This window comes from Amyelois transitella, chromosome 10 (genome assembly GCF_032362555.1).
Source record: "Amyelois transitella isolate CPQ chromosome 10, ilAmyTran1.1, whole genome shotgun sequence".
NCBI lineage: Eukaryota > Metazoa > Arthropoda > Insecta > Lepidoptera > Pyralidae > Amyelois > Amyelois transitella.
This window is the reverse complement of record NC_083513.1, coordinates 2482869-2493455: the sequence shown is the minus strand read 5'-3', so window position 1 is coordinate 2493455 and position 10587 is coordinate 2482869. Positions and strand designations below refer to the sequence as shown.

Below are 10587 nucleotides of genomic sequence, written 5' to 3'. Positions count from 1 at the left end.
CATTAATGGTGTACGCATAGCGTGGTGAAAAATACTGAATTTTGTACAAATCGTGTTGAACTATCTTTCGTTTACTAAAATTGGAGAAATGCGTTTTTATTTTCTTTAGGATGAGAAATATACAGTGACATGATACGCTATTGTTTTATTTCAAAAATATTTGAATTTATAACAGTATCTTTAATAAAATTATGATCATCATCACGTACCCATTAAGTATTACTGGACACAGATCTCCGCTTTAAATTCCCACCGTCAAGGTGAAAACAAAGTGTGAAGTGGTTTGAAAACCGGTCTTCTTCTTTCTGGTAGCTTTTCATATTATTATTATTAATTATTTTAGCTTCATAATCATTGTAGTGTGTGGTCTGATCCTAACCCCTTCTATTTTAATTGGCAAGTTTAAACCAACTCTTTCCAAACCGACTTTTCCGTTTGTTTTTTCTTTATTCAAACTTTTAACTGTCTTGTTGCCTGTGGTTTCTTGTTATTGAGAGGGTCCATATTCTTACTTGGTTCATGGAAAAACTAATTTCATACCATAACAACAGTCAGGCCATTTCAAATATGTTCATCTCTGCAATTACTAAAATTTAAATTTTTTCCCTATAGAACCAGTATTTACTATATCCCGCCACGGCAGACCAGTTTTATTGCTGAACAATCACAGATACAACAGAAGATATGATTGCGTTGGACCTAAAGTCAGGTGGTACTGTGTGAAGGAAAACTATAAGAAATGCAAGGCTAAAATTATTACTGTAGATGACAAGATTGTTGCAGATTATAACTGCCATAACCACTAGTTTTTAGATGAAGATTAATATATAAATATAAATATATGCGGGACAAATTACACAGATTGAGTTACCCTCGCAGTAAAGTTCTTGTGACTTGTGTTACGAGATACTAACTCAATGATACTATATTTTATAATAAATACTTATATAGATAAACATCCAAGACTCAAGTCAATCAGAAAAAGTTATTTTCTCATCATGCCCTGGCCGGGATTCGAACCCGAGACCTCTGGTGTCACAGACAAGCGTACTACCGCTGCGCCACAGAGGCCGTCAAAGATGTAAAGTGTGTTTGTTGTCTAATTAAGGTTTGTAAAATTTATTATTTAGATCTCATGCCATTGTCTAAATTGAATTCATTGTATTATTTTTGCCAACATCCGCAACAAATATTCAATCTTTATCATTGTCAATAAATGAACTGGTTAATTTTTATCTCTTGATTTTTGCACTATAACTATATATAATTTTAGAGCTGCCCACGCCCAGCCAGAGGTTGGTACTCAGATCAAACACGAGAGAGAATTTGAATTTTAATAAAACGTTTTAAATGAATAATAATAAAATTGGTTCATCGCTTTTATAGAACTCGCTCCTTGCAATCTCCTCTCAATCTCCAATGCAATTCATTGGAAATTCAACTAGAGTTTCATTGAAAAATCAATTAATTTTTTGACGACCGTTATTTCTGTCTTCTCCTTTAGGGATAAGACGAGGAGGATAAGAAGAGGGATTTATTATATGTTTGTGTGATTAAAAAAAAGGCAACATACCAAACTTCATGGTCTTTAATATTTTAATGATTATAATTTATATAATTAATCACGTATTTTCAGTGGCAATCTTCACTAAATCCCGCCATGGAAATCCGTTGATCCAGTGTGGTGTCTACAGATTCTGTCAGGACAGACACAAGAAGGAGACAGCAAAAAAAAGATGGCGATGTATCAGGTGGGATCGAGGGTGTCGCGCGATCATAGCGACTATAGACAACTCTATTGTCACTTTCAGAAACTCTCATAATCATTAACAGAATATCAAAATCGTGAAGTATATTATAGTTAACTTTATAAAAAAAGCAAGTTATTCCAGGGCTCCTCTTCAGAGTGACGATGTTGTACGGAATTTGGTAGTATAATAATTGGAGTGGTAACATGTATATTGGAAGATTAAATTAGGCGTTCCGGAACGCGTCAAAATTTATCTCAGTTACATTTAACTGACTTAAATTAGGTATAACGCTTATTGTTTGATTTAATTTATTTATACTACATATCATCAATATTTAATCTTATAAATAATAAATCTTTATTATTAAATTTCAACTTTATAACATTAAAGTGTCTTTTCCTCTTTTTGATCGCGTTGGTACAAACGCAACATGGTGTTATTTGGGATTCCTCATTTGGCCAAGCAACCTGTCAGTATTTAAATCTCAATTCTATCATTAAGCCAAACAGCTGAACGCGGCCTTCAATCAATCTTTTCAAGACTGTTGGTTCTGTCTACCCCGCAAGGTATATAGACGTGATTATATATTATATATATATGGTTGCAGTATAAACGCAAGGCGTTTCAAAGTAGGCGTAAAACATTGAGTTTTGAACTTAAATGTTTTTGATGAACATTTACGCATATTTATCTTAATTATAGACGATTTAATATTAAAAGCCTATAATAAGATAATGCAGTTCGTAATCATTTATAAACTATGTAAGATTCCAATTTGTTTTCTTTTTGTTTGTTTTTCTGAGTTTTGTTCTATCATAAATTTACCAAAAATTTCATAAAGTAACTAATTACCTTTAGCAGGAGGCTTACTCATGAAACTAAAATTCAGAGATACGTCTAAATAGTTATTTCAAAAGTTTGTTTTCATTTATGATTGAATTTCAATTCCACCAGTAGCTGGACGTGGGCTTTCACTCACTTCCAGACTATTGACTCTGCTTATCTCGGAAATAATAAAAACGTGATATCATGTATGTTTCAGGTCCAGTTTACGCGACATCAAGAAAGGGCAGGCCTGTTCTTCTTCTATACGGCCACAGATACAATCAGTACAGTGATAACTCACGTAAATCAGTGTGGAGGTGTGTGAAGTGGTGTGATTACAGGTGTCGAAGCACCGTCACCACGATAGACAGGATTGTCGTTAAATTTAATCCTGCGCATACGCATTAGTTGGACATGTAAAGGTGGCAATTTTAATGATCTGAAAGTTTATGTATTTAAATTACGTATGCGTTATAGCTTAATTGTACTTTGTATCAATGAACAGTTTACAACAAATCATTGTTACCCATTTATCTCAATTTCATTTTACTCATTAGCTTTTGATGTTTTCAAAATTACAACTTAGGTACTACTATTATCAAAAGTTATCAATGTTGCTAGCTTGTACTTAAAATAAAAGTGATGTTATTAAACATAAATTAAAAAAATGGACTACTATTAATAATACAATTAATTTAATAATTTCTATGTTCAATATTAATAATTGTAACAATATCTGGTAATTGCTTAGTTTTGCCTAGCATTATGTATCTCAAATATGTTTTCACTTAAAATGTGTCATGCTTTAATTTGTAGTATTTTATCGCAATTAATTTAAGGCCCATAGAATATTATACATTATCCTAAAATACATACATAAACCCCCCTTTCCAGAAGGGATAGGCAGAAACTACATCTTACCACGATTATTTTTCAGTCTTTTCATGTAAGCACATAGGTTTAGAATATTCTTCATAGATCTTAAGTTGTCCTTGTCTTTCCCTTTCCTACACACTCTCCTTATTTATTTATATTTATTCAGGAAACAAACAGTTATATGGTTGTTCATTAATATTATCTTTTACTATGATGCATACACCAATAAAGTTGTTCACTGTTTACAAATACAAAGTATCGAAAAGACAAGAAAATTATACTCGAAAATGTGTTTTTTTTTAATTATTATTATTTAAGAACTCCTTATTTTTAAATGTTGATCTAAGATTTTGCCAGAGATTCTCAAACTATGAGATGTGACCCTGGCGCCTTTGAGTTATATGTGATGTTATGTGTGATTCTTTGTTCCTTATAATATAAAATATCTAAGACAAAAAATTATGTTAATATTACTTTCTTTTGTATATTTTTTTTTCTATATATAAAATGCCTATTAATGATCATAAGTACATATTTTCTTTTAATACCCTGTGCTCTCAAAATATAAGAGTGGAACAATAACTTTGAGAAACTCTTGTAGGTATATAATAAATAAAGAGAACTTTGTAAATATATAATTTAAAAAAATGATCAGATTTAAATACAAGTATAAAGGTAATCCACGAGGATATAAATTATGGAAAAAGGTAAGATAATTGGGACGTAAAAAGTTCCCATTATAAATTACAAGATAATATTACAAGCGATTAAATGGGCCGTGTGGTTCCCGGCACCAATACGTAAAATAATAAGACCACTCCATCTCTTTCCCATTAATGACATAAAAGGCGACTAAGACTACTTTAAGGCTACAGGCTAACAACCTGTCATTATTTGAATCTCAATTCTATCATAAAGCCACACAGCTGAACGTGGCCTATCAGTCTTTTTTCAGACTGTTGGCTCTGTCTACCCCGCAAGGGTTATAGACGTGATTATGTGTATGTATGTTTATAAATCAATGTGAAGTTGTTGCAATTTATTGCGTGCTATAAAAGAGTTTTTGTGTTGTATGAACGGGTGATCAATTTCTTCCATGTCACATTTCAGATGCAAAATTCACATTATCCCTACGGGGCCATCCGGTCATCTGTGTCGGGAGCTATCGCTACAACCAACACCACGTTTCCCCCCTCAAGTCTATTTGGAGGTGTTCCAGGTGGAGGAATGGCGGCTGCCGATGTAAATTGGTCACAATTGATGATCATATCGTCAAAATGGTCGGACAACATTGCCATTGACGCAAGTGGAAATGTTAAAACTGCAAATAATTCTGACTATAGCCAATACACGGTTGATTAATGGCATCTGAATTTGTTGTTATCGTTCGATGAACGGACCGACGACATCTTATCTGTCTAAATAAAACAAATGAGAGGAATAGGCAAAAAAATCATGTTAACAAAAGAGTACTAAGTACAATAGGTATATTCTTTTGTAAAAGTATCATGAGTCTGTTGTGTTCGAGCTGTTAGTATGCCAATAATCGTAGTTTTTAGCCGAACTTGCAAGATCTAACAAAAGTATGGACAAATAAGTAAAAATGAAGATGTTTATTATGAAAATTTATTCTTGGCTAAGATTTTTTATGCAATTGTTTTACTAGGTGACCGTGCAGTAAAAGGAGTTAAAACAAAAAAAACATGAAATAACAAAGGGGAAAACCGCCGTATTATGTTCCTTAAAATTGAGTTAATATTTATGGAGAAAAAAAAAATAGAAAAACCATAAATATTGTAAAAACAAAAATCGGTCGATGTCACAAAAACCGTAAAAATTGTAAAAACAAATAAAACCACCAAAAAATAGAAAAAAAACCAAATTGTCGTATATATATATTGTCGTATATAAAAATATCGTCGCTGGAAATAAATCGCTCTCCCGTAAAAACCAATTTTTTGTTAAAGTATTGGAAAAACTAATTTTCCCAGACATGGTACCGATTTTTTACGCCTGTATGCACCTATATTTTGAATTTCTAAGCCGTTTTCGAGATCGTAAGTACAAATATACATAGATATAAATATACAAATATTTCTCGTTTAATGTAGTGTAATATAGTGATAAATCTGTAGTAAAATTATGCATTCTAAAATAGGTAGGTAAAATATCTAAGAAAGCATTAAGTGTGAACCATTTCAAGATGATAGCGAATGCGTTATGTATATGTATATCATGGTATTTTAAAGAGAATGTTATTTCATTTACATTATCAATTATTTATTTAAAATGAGTGAGTATGATTGGGTTTAATCAGTGTTCTGTAAATCTAGTCTACACTATCTAGTCTAATAAATCAAATTCGAACTCAAAACAAGTAGGTATTATTATTTCTGATAAAACCATCGATATCAAATGGAGAATGGTAAATTAAGTTTCTGATTCTTTTCATTCCTTTAAAGAATAAATAAATACTAAATATATAAATACTTTAAATATATACGGGATAAATTATACAGATTGAGTTAGCCTCGAAGTTAGTTCAAAACTTGTGCTACGAGATACGAACTCAACGATAAAATAATAGACAATGCTGTAAAAAGTTACAAGCGGGCTCCTCTCCGAGGCGAGGACGCGACCGAAATCACTGTAAATTTTCTACAGTAATTATTACCAGCATATATTACGAGCTCAAAATATGTAAAAACGTTTTTCTTTCAATACTTTCTAAGGTTAACATGTACGTGTGTTTTTCCAGTGTCCTCATCCACTAAGCCCCGGCAGCCTCCCGGCGAGGTGCTGTCGGTGGCGGGCTACCACTACAGCAGACACGGCGTCAACAAGTACAACGCCGTGTGGTGGCGCTGCACCCGCACCTCCGCCGGCTGCCCTTGCTCACTCATCACCGTTGATGATAAAATCGTCAGGGTCATTAACCGACATTCTCATTGACACGGGTTCGACCATACTAGTAACTGCATACGTTAACCATATTGTAACACATTTTATTTATTATATTAACCGATTTCAATAATTTTTTTCTCTTAATTTTGTTTGAATTTTATATAATACATACATTTATGTAGTACCTACTCGTATTAACTATATTAAAATGCTGGAAATTTGTTTGTATTTAGACATGATTAAAATTTAAATAAAAATTATTGTTAATGATATGCGTTGTTGATTTAAACGTTTATTATGTCACAAACTGATTTTAACTTTTAATCGTAGATGCAAAATAATTTAACTCTGCCTAAGCCAAAGACACAATTGTAACCTCCGTCTTAGTTTAGATACAAAAAAAATTGCAAACGAGATTTCACTAAAAATTTAATTAAACAAGAATATCATAAAAACTTAATAAAAGATTTTTTAATTTACAGATATCGTGTCACAATCCATGTGGTTCTCAAGGTCTAGACGCGACCAGCCCATTTTGCACATCGGGATAAACAAATTCCACCGTCATAGTCGCTGCAAGGGGCCTAAGGTCCAGTGGCTGTGTGCCAAGTGGTTCAAAGGTATGATCTTTTTATATCTGTACGTATCCTATTATTATTATAAATGCGAAAGTTTGTGAGTCAGTATGGATGTTTGTTACTCTTTCACGCAAAAACTACTGGACCGATTACGATGAAATTTGATATGTAGGTAGCTGAAGACCCAGAATAACATATAGGCTATATTTTTATCCCGGAGTTCCCGCGGGATTGATAGGGTTTCCATGCGGACGAAGTCGCGGGTGGCCTCTAATATTCATATAATCAAGTCTGTAACCCTTATAGAATAGACAGAACCAACGGTCTTGAAAATTATGAAGGAATTGGGATTCAAATAGTATAGGGAATATGCTGAAAATAATAAAGTATTTGCGCTGGTAAAGAAAAGATGATGCACGCTCAAAACAAACTGTCATTTATTTTTCTTATTTTAAATTACAGAATGCTTGTCCTTTACAAAGGAGTTCGAAACACTCTAACGAGTTCGTAACAAATAGTGAAGAAGGAGATGTATAAAACATTTAAATAGATTTACGCCTTTTTTATTTTACTAAGTTCACATAATGTAAAAACTTATTGTAATGATTATTTTGTTTATTTACTTTTTAAGGTTGCCGAGCCATGGTCACTACGATTGACAATCAAATAATTAAGACGTCAAACAGACACAATCATTTTTAAATACGATACAGAGAAGAAGATTTTAAGATAGAGGCTGCGTTGAGTGCAGGAATCTTACATGAACACATCACGCCTCTTGTCGTAGGGAATGCACCTACAAATTACCAAGTCCATAGGATCTTACTTTTACAATATAATAGTAATAATAAATTGTATGTACCCTACACAACAATTTAATAAAGATATATTAAAAACAAAAATAATTTTCGTACTCTAATAGATATATTTCTTTCAGTAGATCAGTAAGAGAAGAAAATAATAAAAAAACACAAAGACTGACTTGGTGACTTGGTAATGTCTTTAAAACTCTACATATGGGTTGTGTTTTACAATTGTACAATTGTATTTCTAGTGGTATTTTATTATAATTATATTTTTTGACTAAGTTTTACTTTTGCTGCACTGTTCACAGCTTATGACCTTACAGCTTCATTTATTTGTGGACCTACTTTTGATTAATGATTTTATTTAATTTAGTATTTTTAATAATTATACATAATACCCAAGTACTCTTGACTTGACCATTCACGAGAATTTCTTCGATTCGATCAAGGTACGTGTTCCTGTTTCAACATGTCCATTTATATTAGGTATATTGCTTAGTTTAAAGGTCTAAAACAAGGGTTGCGTGATCAGTTTGGAGACAAAAAATTTTACAAATGAAAAGAAGCAACTAATTTAGCGCCACATAACACACAAGCAAACAACTTTTGCATTAATAATATTCGTTGGAATTTCAGTTACCTATTCGACGTCACAAAGGGGTCACCCAGTGTTGGTGATTGGTCCTCACCGGTACAACAAGTATAGTAGGTCGAAGGGCGTCAAAGTTCAGTGGGTCTGCTCCCGATGGCATGAATCTTGTCGGGTCACCATCACGACCATCAATGGCGATATTGTTAAAATGCGAAATGAACATAACCATTAGTTATAGAAAATTAAAAATGAAATTAAATATTTGAATTGCGATCTCTATGGTTATTTTCTTTAATAATTCGCTTAGATGCCAAAAATAAACACATTTAATATATGTATGTATACCCCCGGACAGGTAAGCAATACCTGAGTATATCTTTCAAAGCTATAGAAAAATGGTATACCAAAGAAGTCTAATTGAGTTACTGATTCTAATCGGACACTCACAAGGTTCAGATGGGGCTCCGGTAGAAAGAGCAGGCCGAAGAAAACCTGGCTTGAGGACTGATTGAAAATATTCATGCCAATGGTCTGGAAACTTAAGGCGCCGCTGACCAAACAATGTGGAAAGGTAAATCTAGGAAAGTAGACCTTAGGCCTCGAAACACTATAGTGGAGAGAGAGAGAGATAGAGATAACCAAGAGATGGCGATTATTCTATTCTGCAATGAACCGGGAAGTTTACAGTCTTCTCCTTTCTGGCTATAGTCCCGGCTGCATCCTCAACATTATGGAGAGGAGCCCGCAGTAAGCCCATGACCATGGATCCTGCATTGGGTGAGTCAGGTTTATACGAAGCGACTCCCGTCTAAACCTTTGCACGGGAACAGCATCAGTTAGTATTCAATTACCATAATTTTACCATTCCTATCTTCTCTCTCTCTCTTTACTATATGCATTTCTCTTTACGATGTTTTCCCCACTATAAGACCATCGATTTACTATCAAATTAATTTACAACTCAAAAAAGAGTCATTGGTACTTTGGCCCGGGTGGGGTACCTCACATGTTTGACCATTGACGTTATATTGTTTCTACAAGTGTTACATTATAAAAATATTTATATTACAGAGGTTTACACCACGTCTCGCCGCGGGGGGCCGGTATTGGCCTTCGGTCAATACGAGTACGTGCTAAATACTAGACATAAGGGATCCAAAATCACTTGGTGTTGCCGTTCTAGAAAAACCTACGTCTGTCCAGGCAGTGTCACTACAATGGATGGGTCAGTCATCAAAATAAATGCGAGACATAATCACTCGACGAAAAAGTACTAGTTTTACAGACTAAAGAATAAAATGTACTAGATTAGTTGTAAACTTCTTTTGTTGAATTTTTTTTCGACGTCGGTATGTATTTTTTCTTTGAAAGTAAAATCTGTACATAGTTTTTATTGTGCGCAAACACTTAGGATTCTTTTTTGTACGTAATTACTTTAGAAGTATGAAGTCCGGCTTTAAAATAAAAAAAATACGTCGCGTTGTCCCTTACTATCTTTTTCATTCTCCAACTAAGTAACTTCTTCACTTTTTTTCGTGATAATAATACTTAATTAAAATACTTAACGAAATATTTATTTTTAATAGATAATTTATGCTATTTAAATTCAATATCTAATCTACCCTTAAAAAAATTTAATTCAATTATTAAATGTATTATAGTAACATGTAAATATAATAATATTATGCTCGGCTTTAGGTTTATCTTGTGCAATTTAATAAATGAATGTAATTTCTCTTTTTTTTTATAATCTTGTAAAGACTGATTTTTAATTGCTATAACTGTTCTGTTGAAAAATTTTTGTTACTAAATAAATGTTTACTGCATCCTCATTCATTTTATTTGATCTAAAGTGGTATACATTTGATCATACGGATAGGACAAATAAATTCTTACTCTTGACTCGTACCAATTTAGTGACGTAGATATGAGTAAGTAAATATAAGTATTTACGTCACTAAGTGTGTTATTTATTACCATCTTATTCATTTCAAAACTCTTTACAGTGTCATCAATTTTCATTCATGAAATATATAATGTTTATGAATTTATTATAATATAAAACTATATTAGTAAGTAGGTACCTAAATTATTTAAAAAAATCTGTTATTATTTAAGTGGAATTAATTTTTTTAACGTAATTGTAAGTCGATTTGCAATTAATTTCAGGACCAATGTTCCTCACAACTGCATCAGGGAAGCCCCTTCTCATGATAGAGGACTACAAGTTTCATTTGAAGAATGACTACGGAGCC

General features: G+C 32.7%; 1 long non-coding RNA gene across 1 annotated transcript; it reads left to right on the top strand.

Annotated features, from left to right (window-relative positions):
• The first annotated feature begins 6168 nt into the window (after positions 1-6168).
• Positions 6169-7899, top strand: LOC132902144 (uncharacterized). Its single transcript, XR_009657028.1, has 3 exons — positions 6169-6409; positions 6839-6976; positions 7566-7899. It is a non-coding gene; the product is annotated as an uncharacterized LOC132902144 (long non-coding RNA).
• The last annotated feature ends 2688 nt before the right edge of the window (positions 7900-10587 follow it).